A 19,200-nucleotide genomic window follows, 5' to 3' on the forward strand; every position below is an offset into this window, starting at 1 on the left:
GTAACTACAGATTAATTTACATCCTAGTTTATAAGTCTACTAGTTACTCGCCCCGGCTCCTATCGTGTTGGATAACAACAAAAATATAGTCTGAAATCACTTAGAAAATAATGTATGTAGTTTTCTGCTGGAGAAAGAATTTTCAAACCGCATATATGTAGATATCCTTTTGTGATTACCAAATACAAACGCAATTTAACAAAATAGCAACTATAACATTTTATATATATATAGGCAAATTTAATGCGTCGCGACAATAGTTGCTCTTTCGCACAATCTATCGCCAACTTTTTTATGAAAAAAAAAAAACAATTACTTAGGGATGCCACCAAAAAAATTAAGGAGACGATGTTGTAGGCGATAACTAGTATAGTTAATACGTTTTTATTAACTTTTTTAAATATTTCAAGCTTTAAATAGCAAGTCGAGTCTAGGTCATTGCTTTTTATTACGGCGACCCTTTTTACGAGTTCACTGAAAGCGGCGATGTGTGAAAAACGGACCCTTGTACTTTCTTTTGTACAGCTCACTTATTTTATTGTTGAGCGTTAATTGGCCTTATTTATTGATAGATAAGGCTTTATTTATATTGTGGATTTACTTGGAATTAATGAGAACAATGATGGTCGTTGATTTTCTCGATTTTCTGTGTGAAGTCCCGTGTCCCCGTAGTGGGGTAAGGGGCAGATGCATTATTCATACATCTGTTTCACTGATCGATTTTCTTTAGGGACAAGTAGGTGATCAGCCTTCTGTGTCCTGCCAGACCAAGACATTTTTTTTTCTTCGTCTCCACCGGGAATCGAACCCAGGACCCCTCGGTTCTACGCTCACGCGTCAACCACTGTACCAAGGAGGCGGTCAATCGATTTTCTGTGTAGAGATTGTTTATTGAAATTTTGTTATGGACGGGTTAAATATTTTACGAATAAATGAAGCATGGACGGCCACTGACCTGCCTGCCATATTGTTTTCTTTATCAATTACATTTCTCAAAATTTGGAAAATAGGTTAATTTTTATTCATTTGCAATCTACAGCCACTAAAATACAGTAGTAAAGTTTTTTTTCCTCAGATGTATTCGTGAACATAGTTGTATTTTCTTCATAGCATTTAAAATATATTCTACTTGTATTTTCAATTCCAATATAAAATCAAGCTTTGCTATTTATGGCACAGGCGTAAAATTAAATATGACACTCTCTAGAGAACATAATTGAACACTTGTAAGAGCCTAAATTTACAAGTCTGATTAAATGTATAATTCAAAAATAAATTGCGAAATTAAGAGCCTTTCAACTGCTGTAATTGGATTTATATCAATTGTGTTTGAACTAAATTAAACATTCTCTCTACAAATTATTTGAAATATTTGGCGTCAGATACATTCATCAACAACTAATATACAATTCGCGTTTAATCTAATAGTACTAAAGATATTTTATTGTGTGCATAATATTGTCTTTTATATTACGAATAAAATAAAGAAAGAAATAGAACAAAGAAATAAAAGAAAACTTAACACTCTTTACGTCTTCCAGACTTTGTCAGACTAGATTGCAAAAATAAATAATTGAACAATATCGAAACCGACAAACTGCATTATTATGCAAAAACTCCAATATAATATTATGTAGTGTCCAATTATCACTATGATACGTGGAGAGAGCAAGGAGAGCTCACTCTATATTACATATTATTATGAAAACGTGCTAAATATCTAATATATAATTATTATAAAGGCGAAAGTTTGTAAGGATGTATGGATGTATGGATGTTTGTTACTCTTTCACGTAAAAACTACTGAACCGATTACAATGAAATTTAGCACACATATAGAGGGTAACTTGGATTAACACATAGGATAGTTTTTATCCCGGAAATCCCACGGGAACGGGAACTATGCGGGTTTTCCTTTGCAAACGCGGGCGAAGCCGCGGGCGGAAATCTAGTACGTCATATATGCCATACTTTATACGTATACCAGAAGGTATACGAACTGGATCAAACCAGTATGTTGACATAGAACTTGCCTACCCCTCTGAACAGTTAACAAATTTAGAACTAAGAACAAATATCGGCTATTGATCTTTGTCGAACATGATTTACCGCCCAGTGGAAATGTCCCATAGAGTTATCAAACATTCAAGAGCATGATTATTTGAGTCATGCGTCTATAGAGTCAACGATAGACAAATAAGGAAAGACATAGAGGATATTGTATGCGAGTTGTCACTTTTCACAGTTATCACGAATTGATGGATGGATACTGATGGATAGATTACATTTTTATTACCCTCCAAAGGCAGTAAAACTATTTTTATGTTATACAGGGTGTCCCACTATTGGTATACTAAGCACGAAGGGACTTGTAGTTTTGCCACTGATCACGAAAATAATACTTAAACAACAAAATTACGTCAAAAAATGCAAATACCGCTTTGCTAATGTGAGCATTTTGTTTATGAAAACATAATCTTAAACGATAGCTCACGTGCTGGTGGCAAAGTTGGGCGGGTTGCTTGTTATGGGTATACACATAGAGTTTTAAGAATTCATCTATTTGAAAAAAAATGCGGAATAACCTGTATAAGGTTATACAATATTTAATATATAATTCGGTCTAATCAGAATCGACGAAATATATTCTAGAATAGATATTACAGTATGACGCTAGACTGTTCACTTTAACATTTTTTATATGGCTACCTTTCCCGATATTTCTTTCCCGATCTTTCTTAGTAAGCCTTATAAATGTCCATTTTACCAAAATGTTTTCATAATTCTCTGTTGAAAAAACTATATTTACACGTGCCAATCCATATCGATGAATAATTAGCCGTAAACATTTTTACCAACCTTCTATTTAACGACTAATTTCTTACTAACTTCTATTTGACGACGCGGTTGGCGCAGTGGTAAAGTAACTGCCTACTGAGCCGACGGTCCCGGGTTCGATCCCCGGTCAGGGCAAATATTTGTGTGATGAACTCAATTATTTGTTCTTGGGTCTGGGTGTTATTATCTATATATGTATTTATAATATTATATTTATCGTCGCCTAGTACCCACAACACAAGCCTTAATTGAGCTTACTGTGGGACTAGGTCGATTTGTGTAATAATGACCTATAATATTTATTTATTTATTATCTATTTATTTAAACGTACCAACTTGAGCCACATATCGACGTACCTCATTTATTTTATTTTGGCACAATTACTGAAATATTTGTTAACGCCAAATACACGTAATTGTAAGGTCAAAGGACCCTCACACAAGTAGCGGAAGCGAGTAATTTGACAGCTTAATTAAGGCTCAGTCGGGCGTCTAATTACGCAATAAGGAAAACAAATTTAGAGGCATACGGTGACAGGGGTCTTGGAACCTTATTTTAGTACAGAACATTTGATATTGTACCTAATTGGTTCATATTTTAGCTTTGTAAAACGTAATTATAGCATTCTCACGTCGTTAGGCTGTAATTCTAATTAATTAATGTTATTGTGGGTGCCATAAATGTGTAGAAAAGAGCGTGTGTGCGTATACACGTGTCAGAAGTGAAACTTCTTTGGCAAGATTCAAAGATTCCAAAATCGTCGCCTTACTCGATGATGTGATGCCATGACGCGACCTTGAAATTTTACTCTCAACGCGCCTACTTAAGTTTCACTTCAATAATTAAATAAATACAAAATAAAATAAATACATACCTACACATTTACATTTTTTTTAATTAAGTAGAGACTATAACACATTATAGGGCTGACGCAATCAGCAGATATCGTTAAAAATAACAGAAAGAACTGCTAAAAAATGTGTGCTACAATCAGTTCCACTACACTACATCATGATGTGGTAAACTTTCATGAAGTAATTAAACCGAAAGGTGAAATAATTATACAGCTATTCAAATACATTAACAAGGCTATAAATGGCTCTCAAGATCCAACTTTGATAATATTAAGAGCACGTCTCTCTAATGGTTCATGCTTCAAGCTTATGAAACAAGATTATGGGTTCTTAAATTGTGTTTTGTTAACATTTTGTCCAAGTACTGTATTTTCCAAGCCTTATTTGTAACGCAAATATTCTACGTGAAATTTTATTGGTGTATGCTTTGTGAAACGTTTGATGTAATATTAATGTTGGAGATCTCCATTTTGATCTTTTTATCGAGTTTACGATATAATCTCGTTTCTTTTAAATCAAGAAAAACTTGAAAGGGGCCTTTGTAAGACCTGTTTTTGCAGGTCTCTTTAATGTCTATTTTGTGATAGACGAAAATACGAAATGATATATTTTTGTCTTAAGGTTTTAAGAGTTTTATCCATTAAAAATAATATGTCAAAAGTGCTTCTAGAAGAAGTCTAATTGAATAATTTTTTTGAGTTTGAGTTTTGTATACTGTTCAGCGTTCTCGCCATTTAAAAGTATTAACAACTAGCTGTGCCCCGCGGATTCACCCGCATTGCTCCAATCCTGTTGGTTTTAACGTTATGATATATAGCCGATAGCCTTCCTCAATAAATGGGCTATCTAACACCGAAAGAATTTTTCAAATCGGACCAGTAGTTCCCGATATTAGCGCGTTCAAACCAACAAACTCTTCAGCTTTTTAATATTAGTATAGATTAAATACAATGCTATATTACAGTATTCTCATGCGTCTAATTTCGTTATCTCGTATCGGGTTTCTATCCCATGTGCCTTTAACGTGATTTTGAGCATGAGTTTTGCTCGCATACATTTACATATATTTGCAGTAACTGTATGTATTATGGATAATACACGGATATAACATAGCAGTTGCATTTTAATTATTACATTTTTTGTCTAAAGGTATTCAAGCATGGTTTAAACTTAAAATATATTCCCTGCTAGCATTATATTAATAATCAATGTGAATAATCTTTTCAAAATTAGCAGAAATTTTTATGGAATCATAATTGCAATTTATGGAAATAAAATACACATATTTTAGTTATGCGTATATAGACAATCGCATGTGGCTTCATTGAGTTCGTCACCGTGAACGGTTTATTCAGGCTATCGTAACAAAAATAATTATTCAATGCAAACTTTATCATTATAAAACTAGTAATTGCTAATTTCCAGTACTTTTTATAGCAATACAATTTACAAACCAACAAAGCTCTATCGAGCACGCATCAAAATGATGTTAATCATAATGTACGTAATTTTGCTCGAAAGGTTTTCACGTGAAACGGTGAAAGGGTCCACAGGCTAAGGAAGGATATTTTTAACCTTTTATACAGTCAAAGCCATCTTTAGCTGACTGACTTGGCAAGGGTTTATAGCTCAATAACTATATATAATAAATAAATAGTCAATACGTTTTCATTCTTTACCTACAAGGAATTTGGGACTATTTGTTAGTAGCTGTGCCCCGCGGTTTTACCCGCATTGCTCCGCTCTTATTGGTCTTAACGTGATGATATATTATAGCCTATAGGCTTCGTCGATAAATGGGCTATCTAACACTGAATTTTTTTTCAAATCGGACCTGTAGTTCCTGAGATTAGGGCGTTAAATAAATCAAACAAACAACCAAACTCTTCAGCTATATATAATATTACAATATATATATTATAATATGTACATAGGTAAACCTATATTTAAGAATTGTATATTCATAGATATATAATAATGATTAATCTGTAAGTTAATTTATATTTCTTCTTCATAATTACTTTCAAAATGTGGGTGTGTTAAAAACAGGATTTCCCAATTTATTACCTCGTTAATAATTACGCGTGGAATCCTGTTTCATCATCATTATAATAATGATAATATCATCTGTGAGATGTATCATGTACATAAATAAAATAAATATATGAATAAACAATAATCTTCGAATCTTATTTTAAGTGAAATTTTGTTTAAATCAATGGGTATTTTTTCGTTTTTAGACCATTGAACTGTGAATCAGAATCAAAGGGTAAAAATGTTTATTAAAAAAGTTGTGTAAACGAGGAATTTTAAGTTAACTGCTTTATGACATAACATATATATACAGGGTGTCCCAAAAGGTTACGTAGCTAGGAAGAGTGGTGATAGGGGTGGTCATGAGAGTCACCAGAAAAATAAAAAAAAAATTCCCCTCTGGGTATTAAAAAAATAAAAGGCATTTATAAAAAAAATTAAAATTTTATACCTTGTGAGGCGATTTTGCCCCTGATGACCTACAATTATTGGTATATTTAAAAAAAATTGCTGTTATGCTATCGTCAATAGCCCCTTTTCAAATTGAAATAAGAAAAACAATACATATCTAACCAATATTTTAAAGAAAATTAAGTTTTTGTCCAATCAAGGACTTAGTAATTACGATTTCACTCAACTTCCTCTAAGTGTACTGAAAAAAAAAAGTACTATGCAACTCCGGCGAGTAACTTAAAAAGTTAGGTAATTTTATTGCAATTCCAAAATGGTATAACACTTACTTGAAAAATTCTTATTAGGATATGTAAAGATAATTTTCGGGAACAATACCCCAGCAGAACAAAACATACCAATAAAATAATAGTCTCAAACTCGTACGCAAATAGTACATTTTTAAATGTCTATTCTGTTCTTTAAAACTTAAAAAGATAAATAATATTTTATTGCAATGGTTTTAATTGAAACTCAAAAATAAAACAAAATCGTAATTATTTATTTAAACAAAATTCTTGAAATGTCTACCACCAACATAAATACACGCCCTACATCGTTTTAAAAATGAGCGGGAGATATGGCGGGCAAATCTTCTATTGTTTATTGATTCCGCGGCCTCTGTAATCCTCGCCCTCAAGTCAGCCAAGTCCCTGATGGGTTTTCCGTAAACTTTTTCTTTTATAGCACCCCAGTAACAAAAAGTCTAACGGGTTTAAATCCGGTGAACGAGCTGGCCACGCTATAGCACCGGCCCTTCCCATCCACCTACCAGGGTATTCTTCATCTAGGAAATCCCTTACAGGACGTGCATAATGTGCTGGGCACCCATCATGCTGGAACCACATATTCCTCATTGTTTCTAGCGGCACATCTTCCAATAGATTTGGTAATTCGTTTTGTAAGAAGTGTAAGTACGCCTCTCCAGTCAGTGCCTCAGGTAGCTCAAAGGGTCCTATTATTAATTTACCATTTAGTATTCCGGTCCACATGTTCACTTTAAAACGATATTGGGACCGATCTTCTCTAAGTAGGTGGGGATTTTCTACGTGCCACTCGTGCAAATTGTGTAGGTTCATGTATCCGTCCTTTTTAAAAGTAGACTCGTCGGACCACAGTATTTTATTAAAAAATTGAGGGTCCTCCCTATACATGCGCAACATCCTACGACAAAATGCAAGTCTCGCAGGATAATCGCGTGGTAACAGACCCAACGTGAACCACCAAACGTGTTTAGTTTGGTTACATTGTTATTGGTATGTTTTGTTCTGCTGGGGTATTGTTCCCGAAAATTATCTTTACATATCCTAATAAGAATTTTTCAAGTAAGTGTTATACCATTTTGGAATTGCAATAAAATTACCTAACTTTTTAAGTTACTCGCCGGAGTTGCATAGTACTTTTTTTTTCAGTACACTTAGAGGAAGTTGAGTGAAATTGTAATTACTAAGTCCTTGATTGGACAAAAACTTAATTTTCTTTAAAATATTGGTTAGATATGTATCGTTTTTCTTATTTCAATTTGAAAAAGGGTTATTGACGATAGTATAACAGCAATTTTTTTTTAATATACCAATAATTGTAGGTCATCGGGGGCAAAATCGCCTTACAAGGTATAAAATTTTAATTTTTTTTATAAATGCCTTTTATTTTTTTAATACCCAGAGGGGAATTTTTTTTTTATTTTTCTGGTGACTCTCATGACCACCCCTATCACCCCTCTTCCTAGCTACGTAACCTTTTGGGACACCCTGTATATATACTTGTACTACTTGTATAAATTAATATAATATAGTTTACTACGAAAAAAAAAGCAGTGAGTAGGTACATATTTTTAAATTTTTGATATTATTCACACCTAAAAGTTAAAACAAAACTGTTGCCTTAAAAATTGTAATATTAAACCTCAATTCTATTAAATAACCACTAATATCGATTATCTAAATTCTAGATACGTCTCGAACGTTCCAGAATTAAAGTGTCTAATTTTAAAAGTCTATTGTTCTTGAATTTTACCCGTGACCCGTTCACGGTCGCTTCGAGAGACAATCGATACATGGTAAATAAGTAAACGCCCCCACAAATATCACTGAAACTGTTACTGGCTGATGGATATTCTTTTTTTTTCTTTTTTAATTAAATTATGTAGCGCCACAGATAATGTAATACCGCAGATGATATAATACAATACTAGTAGTAACACGTTTGCGGGGCACTGGGCATGAGATTTTACAGGATTTATGATTTATTGAAAAGAGAAGTATGTAGAAATTCACAGATTAAAAATTTCGGCGCCAAAATTTTCACAGATAAATAATTTGACATAGACTGACTTGTTGCTTTTTAAATGCGTTTGTATCAACATCAAGCACTTTTATTCGAGTTATTTAAAGAGCTTTTTAAATGATTTTCGGGGAAATTTATCCTATTTTTTGCAATAAGGAAACAACGAATCGTAATAACATCGAATTGATTTAACCGTAATTGACTTTTTATTAATTTATCATGTCGTTTTTGGGTAGATCATTAAGTTGAGATCGAATATTCAAATTATAAAACAAAATGCTCTTAGTCTATATAGAATTGCTTATAAATTGGAATTAATAATATTATAACCAAGATTAAAATACCTAATCTACGTTTAATTCCGCAATAAGTTAAATACAAACTTAATCCAAGGACTTCTTAACGGGCCATTAACAAGATTTACCAGTGCTTAAGGAAACTAAACTGCAATTTCTAGAAAGAACACTTCAAGATTTATACAGTTTCAAAAGTGGGATAGCAACACGTGCAACGAATAAAAGAGAAGGACAACGATATTTTAGTGTTTTCCGTCTGCAAACTTTTGATAAAAGGTCTCATTAATATGCGGACTGTTCTATTGTTTTTTAGTTGTTAAGTTTACGTGTCTTTTGTAAACAGTGTAACAAACAGTATAGAAACAGGGATCGGAAAGTTTAATACAATTTACGCTGTGTAAGGCTGATTTACGGAAGTAGAAATGAGATATACCTACGTTTTGAAATAGCTCTGAATGTGAACTAATGTTGTATTTTGTTGTGTTTGATTTTACGCGGGCATTGGATATAAATAGACATACATACTTTTAGAAATTAAGCATATAAAAAAAAAAACGCGATTTATTCATTATATTATTATCTCAACGCCTCACACACTTTACAGCGAGCGTGGTCACCTGACTTTGCAGCAAGCGTCAACCTTCCCCGTTAAAATCTTTAATTTCTGAACTAATGTTATTAATGAAAATGTTAAATGTCTGCTTTTTGTTACCTTTCTATATTTCAAGCATACGACGATTACTATTTAATTAATAAAGCTGTGTATATCATTGTAGGAAAAAGCGGTTTTTCTCATTTTCATTACATTCTCTAAACATACCATTCCATGCTCATAATAATTAAACTAGTTAGTTAGTAGCCCTTTTTCAGCTCTCGCTCTATTTATTTAAAAAAGTGTTAATTGCTGTCTAATTACGACTAAATGACGCGTCTGCAAAGCAAGCCTATGACATAAGCCGTGAACAAGCATTGTGATAACGTCCCTATTCTTCATGGAAATAGATGCCAACATGAATTGGGTCAGGTCTGCATGATGTCGCGAGTTAATAGAGTATATTTATACCTATTATTGCATCATTTCCTTGGTTTAGTGTTAGGTATGGAAGTGAGGGGTTTTAATAAATAAATAAATAGATAATCCATACTAATATTATAAATGCGAAAGTAACTCTGTCTGTCTGTCTGTTACTCAATCACGCCTGAACTACTGAACCAATTTGCATGAAATTTGGTATAGAGATATTTTGATACCCGAGAAAGGTAAAAAAAACGCGGGCGAAGCCGCGGGCGGAAAGCTAGTAATAAATAAAAATTATCATGAATCTTAATGAAGGCTCTTTAGCCTCAAAAAGTGACGTCGATTTAAAGATTTATTTTATTATTAAAAAGTCTTGTGTTTTTAAACAGTTTGAATTTATAAGAATCCCTTTTGTAAATTTTACGTTGACTAGAAACAGATTGAACACCCTCTTGCAGCCGAACAGTGAAATGTGTCCATGTAATTTATATTGCAGACTACAATTTTTAGTTGTTTCTCACTGACATAGTTTCATTAAAATTTTCAATACGATGAACATGTTTAAGCTGAAATTTTATGGATAAAATTGTCCCTCAACGAGAAGTAAATATTATTTTGTAATATCTTTCCCCTGTTGAAAATAGGTCAGCAACACAGATGTGAAGAATATCCAAAAAGTCACTGGAGGTATGACTCCACTATTTTATCATTACACGAAGCGGGAACGAGATGACTCTTTTAATAGTAAATAGTTTTTGCTTTTAGCTCAACATTTTATATATTTTTCTCGTATTTAATACGTGGAACTTTTATAGATAAATTTACAACCAATTTACGATATTGATATTAATCAGTGATATGGGATATGCTTTGAAACGATATTAAGTATTTATTTATAGAGATGGAAATAAATTCTTAAAATAAAAAGCGTGTAACAAAATAAAAAGATTTATTTATTAATAAAATTATAAACTAGTTTTGGAAGAAACCTAATTGCACAACTTTTTAAATATAGGTAGGTCCTTCTTATGTATGTTAGTGCGTATATGTATTTCTCCGAAACAATTAATCACTTGTGACTGTGTTTGACGTTCACATCACTTGAGACAACAAAATTAATTGAAATTTCATCGAAATCGATTAGTACATTAGAAGGGTACAAGATCAATATAAACAATGTAACTCGCTTAAGACGCTTCTTCTAATGGAAAAATAATATTTTAACTCGATTGAAGACTTACATAGTAACAAAAATATACATGTATGAAATCCTTCCAACTTATAATATCGGAAAATATATTTGATACAACGATTTGCCTTTGGCTTCTTTCTCACACACACAAAAATCTCTGTGCCAATTTTAAGCCAGATTTGATAAAGGTAAATTATACGTTAGGAAGTAACAAACATCCATCTATTCTCATAATTATTCAAGTAACAAGTAAATAGTAGTAAGGTTACTATAATATCGAATCTTAAGCCGGCTACTCACGTACCTGCCATAGGGGCAATATTGGAACAATCTCGGTTGCACGGCGGTTGGAGCAATTTCAGCTGTTCTCTAAATTGCCCCTGCTTGCCAATACGCATCACAATTAAGGAGCCAATTAAGGTTGTAATTACAATATTGCCCCTGCTGCAGGTACGTGAGTAGCCGGCTTTATTACACAACTGTCAATTCAATCTTTTCCCCAATATCTCAAAATACAACACGTATTTTCTTCCGAATTTTCCCCCTAATAAACTCTTCAGAAGTCAGTAATTGTACCAGTCATTTGACGTTGTTATCCAAACTTCTTAGAATACGCCTGAGTCCAAAAGTTATTGATTATAATATACCAAAGTGAGATATTCTCGGAACACACTTATTCCTCAATAGAATATTTCTTATTCGAGGATCATACGAGGATTTCAGTTTTCGGAAGGATGGCGTTATCCTTGATCCGTATTTAACCTACATCACAGATAATATAATACTATATACATATTATATTTTACTTTACTACTCTGTATATAAAAATGAATCCCTATTTCCTTTCATTACGAGTGAACGGCTCGACCGATTTCAATAATTCTTATTTTTTTGTGTTCGTTATTGTCAGAATTTTATGAAAGAAAACCTCAAGAAATCACCTGAAAATTAAGAAAATGTGAAAACTTTTACGGCTGTGGATTTGACAACTGAGAAGACAGTACAACGGTTGTTCAGCTAGTTACCTATATATTCTACGTATTAAATATTCCTACTACATACTTATACTTGTTATAAGCGAAAAGTTTGTGAGGATCGATGAATGTATGATACAGTTTCACGGGACATGGGTTCGTATGATCTATTTAAAATTTGGTATGTATAAAGGTTATACCTGTTTATATATGTAATATTTTAAAGAAGACTGGAAATGAAGGATAGGAGCTAATTTTTGCCGACTCAGGAAGGTTGAAGTAATTAAAATAGCAATGGAAATTAGCAAACTAAAATACAGTAACAAATAAATTGCATTGTTTAGCTGTATCATGTTTAATATTAATGCTGTCTGAGAGAGTACGGAGTTGAAAATAAAAAAACATTTCAAGTTTTTTTTTTAAGCTACCTGAGCTTAAGAAGAAAATGTGAAACTTATTTTTAATTTCCGTGAGCAAAGGAAAAAAATACTTAGTTAAAAACTGAAATAGATTAATTTTATAAGTTTATTATGTTACGCGTCTTAAAAAGACACGTATTTCTAGAATGATAAAGTATAATTAATGTAAATAATGTGTGTACTATTATAATGAAAATATACAACAGTTTGTAATATGTTACACTAGCTGTGCCGTGCGGTTTCACCCGCGAACCAACCCACGTGCAAAATCAAGTATTTCTCCAGCTCTTGTGCTATTCTGATATTGTATAACCTGAAAAGTTTCCACCTAATCCGTCAAGTAGTTTTTATGTGAAAGAGTAACAAACTTACAAACTTTCGCGTTTATAATATTAGTAGGTATATGATTACCTACATAGCAAGTTGAGGAAGTAATATTAAGTACAGACAATAGTTAGTAACACAGTAATAGTGCTGGATTACGTAATAAGTGGAACAGCTCTAATTCTCATTAAATCGGTATAATTTGGGTATAATTTTGGCATACATTTCGGTGTACATTTGATCGTTAATTGGAGCTTAAAGCTTGTGCTGATAGCTGCTTTATCATAGTGTGCCTATGCTTTATATGAAGTTTAAAATGGTATAGAGTTTACAAACAGAATATTATCGTCATATTTGCGAAATTAAAAGCGTAAGTCATATCATAAAGAAAGAAGAACGAAATAAAAAAATACTTCAGATAGAGAACACAAGAGATGAAGAGCTAACATATAAAAATTTTACATTTCATCACATTTTTTCAAATACTTGAAATTGTTACTCTCATATAAATATGAGATACCTACCTACGAAACAATTTCTTTCACACGTCAAATTCAAAAGTCCAGTCAAGTTTTTGTTACATAGATACCTAAAGCTAACCTTCTGACCTCTAAACGACGCTTTGAATATACTAAATATGTATCTGCGACTTTGTAGCCGTTCTCTATACGTTGTATGCACTATAAACACGAACGCTCGTATATGCAAAGCACACAATTTCTCTTTGACTTTTAGAAGTATTTACTGGCTAAAAACACTACCTCTTGCGTGAAGTGTGGGCTTTGAATCTTCTGCTTGTTTACTAACAGCTAATATGACCTATAAAGGCCAAGCAAGTGTCTGCTATATATTTTAAACTAGCTGTGCCCCGCGGTATCACCCACATTGTTCCGCTCTTGTTGGACTTAGTGTGATGATAGTTTATAACCTTCCTCGATAAATGCACCATCTAACACTGAAAGAATTTTTCAAATCGGACCAGTAGTACCCGAGATTAGCGCGTTAATATAATATTATAAAGCTGAAGAGTTTGCTTGTTTGTTTGTTTGTTTGAACGCGCTAATCTCTCGCAAACAAACAAACAAACAAACTCTTCAGCTTTATAATATTACTAGCTGCTCCGCGCGGTTTCACCCCCGTGGCTCCACTCCTGTTGGTCGTAGCGTGATGGTATATAGCCTATAGCCTTCCTCGATAAAGGAGCTATCTAACACCGAAATAATTTTTCAAATCGGACCAGTAGTACCCGAGATTAGCGCGTTCAAACAAACAAACAAACAAGCAAACTCTTCAGCTTTATAATATTATATTATTAGTATATTAGTATTAGTAGATGACCACCGTCTTAAAGAGCTATGTATGTAATGAGCACAAATACACAATTTAGGGACATTTTATGTGTATTTTATATTTGTAGTGCTATTGAAATGTAATATACATATTACACTTACGGGAGGGTCAGGCAAAATAGCCATCTTAAGCTTTTAATGAAAACCTTTACCCTACTTTTTAATCAAAATATAGAGTACTAACTATATGAGATGTTTTCAGCGCTCTACAAATTGATATTTTATTTTTAATGTCCAATCAATATAAATATAAATGAATTACAGGTTGTTAATTCGAAACTCTACGCAAAGAAAAGACAGATACTTAATCAGATTTTTTATGTCATAATATTTATAAGGCTTAAATTTATCCTTTGCCTCAGTAGTTGTCTGGTAGAGATCACTCTAAACTCTAAAGTGATAAAGCCGCCCCATTATCTTAATATGTATATATAAATCTCGTGTCACAATGTTTGTCCTCAATGGACTCCTAAACCACTTAACCGATTATAATAAAATTCGCACACCATGTGCAATTCGATCCAACTTGAGAGATAGGATAGTTTTAACATGTAGGTACCACGGGCGAAGCCGGGGCGGACCGCTAGTATTATATAATATATAAAGCTGTATGAATTTTGTACGTTCTTTTCCTTTTAATGAACATATTATGTTAAATAAAAGTGATAAATAAATAATATGGTACCTTGTAAAACCTTAAAAAGACTTATTTATCTGGAACAGTTTGATTTCTGTTACATACGTTATTGTGCAACCAAAGTTCGATCATAAGGCTTTATTGACTCTATTTACGAGACAGGTTAAAAGAACGGTCAAGGGCGAAACGAGTCGTGCAGTATATTTGTCTCCAAGAAAAATATAAAGTTTTATTGTTGAGAAAAGTATTCCAATGAAAAATGATAAATTATTGTTTAAATAACATTATTTTTAGTATAAAATTAACGTGTCACAGTGTATTCAACCAAACTTGGTAATGGTAAACTGTGTTTTAAAAAAAGAGCGTGTGTGCCGAGCACACAAGTTAGAAGTGAAACTTCTTTGGCAAGATTCAAAGATCAAAATCATCGCCTTACTCTATGACGTGACGGTATTGCCATGACGCGACCTTGAAATTTTACGCTCAAAGCGCCTAATGAAGTTTCACTTCAAAATGATAAAGCAGAAAATTTGCCGGTTCATTATGTATTTTTTATCAAAGTCTAATATTAAATCGCGAAATAATAAATGTAGACATGTTATATACTAGTTACTTAGTTATGTTATACTTAGTTTAAACAACAATAACGCAATATGAAAACTATTTGGGGCTAGCTTCAAACTTTTGATTCAGCCTATAACTCTGAAGATCTATCATCCATAAAGCATCATCTATCATACTTATTGTAAGATTCAACTAATCAGTGTTGGAGAGGTAATTAACCGCGAATGAGATAGTTAAACTTCAATTATTATTTTGCGTGTACTTCAATAATTTTAAGGACCGATTTTTCAATTCATAGTTAAAACTTATCCACCCAATAAAGTATTACACGATAATATTAAAATGTCACCCGTAAACTGTCAAATACGGGCAAAGAATGCATTTTTGAAATGGTAGTTTAATACGTTATTCGACGAATAAGTATTAACCAACTTAACCAAGGATTGAAAAATCAGCCCTAAATTAATAATGTCGCCTGTTGTATTTATTCTGAACTCTTTAACGATAAGAGCACATACATTTTTTTTCGTTTAATTAATTGTATTTTATATGTATAATATCTATACACCTAAATCGCCTAATTTATTATTAGTTTCGGTGAATATTGTCGTCATCTGTAATTGTTTTGCATAATAATTTATAAATCCTATTGTAACTGTTTAACGTGAAAGATTCGTATGTAACAACCTTTTTAATAAATAAATGAATTCTAAAATATGTTAAAATGAAGAAATACAGAAAGAAACGACATATTTTTTATTCGACTTCAAATTGCGGAAATATGCAGTAAAGGGTACAATTTCGTATTACATAGAAAATCTGTTATGTAAGTAGGTATCTAATTTGCTACGCGATACTTCTATAAATTGTAGTTAAACACTACAGCTGATATATCTTCAACAGTTAAGTATTACCACAATAATGTATGTAATACCACAGATAATGTATAATTGAAGTGAAACTTCTTTATCGGGGTTGGAAAAAATTTAGTGTAACATTTTTTCGTTACGCGTGACATTTTTCCGTTACGCGCCATCTTTTTCTTATCCCTACCACGCGTTATTCGACGTAATTCTGTAAAGTTGCATATAGTAAATTATTTTTTGAAAAAGAAGGTCATAAAGAAGTTTCACTTCTTACGTGTGTACACTAGTACACGCTCACATTTTTTTTATGTCAGAGCAAGCAAAGGGGCAGGTGGGCCACCTGATGTTAAGTGGTCACCACCGCCCATAAACACTTTTAACACTAGAAGTGTTACAGGTGCTTTGCCGGCCTTTTATGGACAAATAAGCTCTTTTATTGAAGGCCCCAATGACCAATGGTAGTTCAGAATCTGAACTTCAGATAATAAATAGCATTACAATGGAACTTTCATTAAAAGGCTGTCAAAGCACCTGTTACAGCACTACTGTTAGTAGTGTTTATGGGTGCTAACCACTTAACACCAAGGGTGATTTTGCTATTTGCTTTGGCGTCATAAAAAAATTACATTAGCATCAAATGGCATCGTCAGTCTTATTATCTCAACTAGCCTTCAATGCTATGTATGAACCTTGTGTTACCACAATTCAAATAAATGTTTTTTTTATGCCAGCTTGTCTATTCAAATGTGTAAAGCAACGATAATTAATATTTGGCGCCTTAGAGTATATATTACAATAGTAGTATATATACTCTAAGTTTGGCGCATTTTCACCCCTTATGATAGGCGTACTACACAGGCGTACTATAATTTATCATAAATTATTTTATCTTAAATAAACCGGATTGGCAACCTAATATTTACAGCAGATATTTTTTCATTAAAATTTTTTAAATATCGAATTCTAATAATAAAATTTTAAATTTCGCACGGTCAAATATTTTTTTAAATTTCGAATTCTAATCGTATAATTTCCCACAGGTAAACATTATGTTATGAAAAAAATAATTTTGCAATTTTTGGAAGCACACAATTTAAACGTTTACATTTGTTTGACAAACGAAACCCGTATTTTATTGACACAGACACCTGAAAATCGAGTTTACCCGAAGGCAATATAAATAGTGTCACAATTCGTTCCATAAAAAGCACGTACGTGCGTAAAATGTACCAACTCATCTATAAAACTTACCCTAAATCTCCTGGATTCTTCTATATCTTGCGTTAAACTGGACAAATTGCGAAATTGTATTTGTTTATTTATTTAACACGACAAACGCACGGTTATTGACAGACGTGCGGCTGCTTCGCGGGGCGATACACGAATGAATGAACCTAGGGGTTGCTGAGACTCGGAGGGCGGAGCTGCCCAGCTGTAAAACCCGACCAATTTCAGAAGCTCTACCCGACATATTGGTTAGCACGCAAAATGGGATTTTGAATTTGGTCGCGTTATGGAAAACTCGGCCTGAATCTGAGAAGATAAGCTAACCAATTTGAAGAGATCTCGCTTGACATAATGCGACGTAGAGGGATGTGGCTTTTTGAGTTGTTCGGTTGTGAGCGGATGTTTATTGTTTGAGCTGCTGAAAATTGTCCGTAAGTACGGCGCCCGGGTAATGTAATGTATTAAGACGAGTAATATGGTTAATGGATATTTTTATATTTACACATGGGTATTGGGTATAGGTATGAGTTATGAATTTAATACCGTTATGTTTTATCAGCAGAATGGAAGGAAGTATGGAATGTTGAATAATATATTATTATCGATTCATTCTGGTAGATTAGGTTGATTTATTACCAGTATGAAATATAGAGAAAGTTTTCTTTTCTTTCTTATTTGTTCTTTTATGAATTGTGGTCCAGGTGACATTGTGTATACTGACACAATACATAATACCTATGTGTTATTAGGTAAGATTGAAATACATATTTCTACGCGGTTTTTACTAAATCAATTCAACTCATCAGTTTAAATTGTCAGTGTTCTACGATGTTATCTTAGTAAATAAATAAATAATGTACCTACACATCTTCACTGGTTATTATATGTTTTTTATACACAGACAATTTTGTAGAAAAACCATGTAGTGATGTAGGCACGCTTAGGTTAAGTAAGCTCTACCGTAATAGAGCAAAGTGATTGAGCTCGTATAGACCTTTAGATAAGCTTCTTTATTTATCGTGTTCAGTGTAAATAAAGCATTAAAATTGCACTAAACATAAACTGTTTATAATAATTACTGGCTACTACATAAATATGTACTTGTAATTATACTCGTATTAAAAAGCTGAAAATATCGTTTATTTATTATACATATACATACATGCATATATCAGGAATTAGTAGACCGACTTTTTTTTTTGTTTTTGTGAGTAGTACATTTATTCAACACAACCGCATTTTTGCTCATGCATAGAAAAAATACTTATATTTTATATGCAGTCATATTTTGGTAGGTAACTCATTAAAAAGCCATTTCATGTAAAATATATTAAAAATAGTTCCGTATACAAAAGGTAGAGTGCGTTTCACGAAAGAGTTCCCCTGCCGTTATGTTGGCATACCTGACTGTCAAAAACGAAAATATTTTTTTTAATCAAAAATGACAGAGAAAATATTCTCCTTTCTTCCTAGCCTTATCCCGTATCTTACGGGGTCGGCTGCCTAGAAAGGAGAATATTTTCTCTGTCGTTTTTGATTAAAAAAAAATATTTTCGTTTTTGACAGTCAGGTAAGCCAACATAACGGCAGGGGAACTCTTTCGTGAAACGTTCTCTACCCCATTTATCATGCAAGAGCATTGAAATGAGCTGTCAGTGTTGATTAAAAACTGCCACCTCTGCGGTTTTCATCAAGTTTTTGTACGATTTTTTACTTTGCCTGAATAGATAATGATTATTAGCGATGCTTTTGATAGCGTTGTTTAATATCTCATTTTTGTGTTCGAACATATTTTGTTCATTCAACTTCTTTTAGAAGTATTGGTCTTAGCGTAATGATATGTATATATTATATAGCCTATAGTCTTCCTA

General features: G+C 32.7%; 1 protein-coding gene across 1 annotated transcript in view; it reads right to left on the reverse strand.

Moving 5' to 3' along the window:
• Cbp53E (Calbindin 53E) overlaps positions 1-17,478 on the reverse strand; it is a 112,482-nt gene extending 95,004 nt beyond the window's left edge. Inside the window, exon 1 of the mRNA XM_089710729.1 lies at positions 17,354-17,478. The gene's annotated coding sequence lies outside the window, so the exon portion shown is untranslated. The remainder of the gene's footprint in view (positions 1-17,353) is intronic.
• Between the last annotated feature and the right edge of the window lie 1,722 nt (positions 17,479-19,200).

Source organism: Colias philodice, chromosome 25 (genome assembly GCF_061535455.1).
Source record: "Colias philodice isolate Cphi_HAF_F1 chromosome 25, ilColPhil1 Martin Lab GWU primary, whole genome shotgun sequence".
In the NCBI taxonomy this organism is placed as follows: Eukaryota; Metazoa; Arthropoda; class Insecta; order Lepidoptera; family Pieridae; genus Colias; species Colias philodice.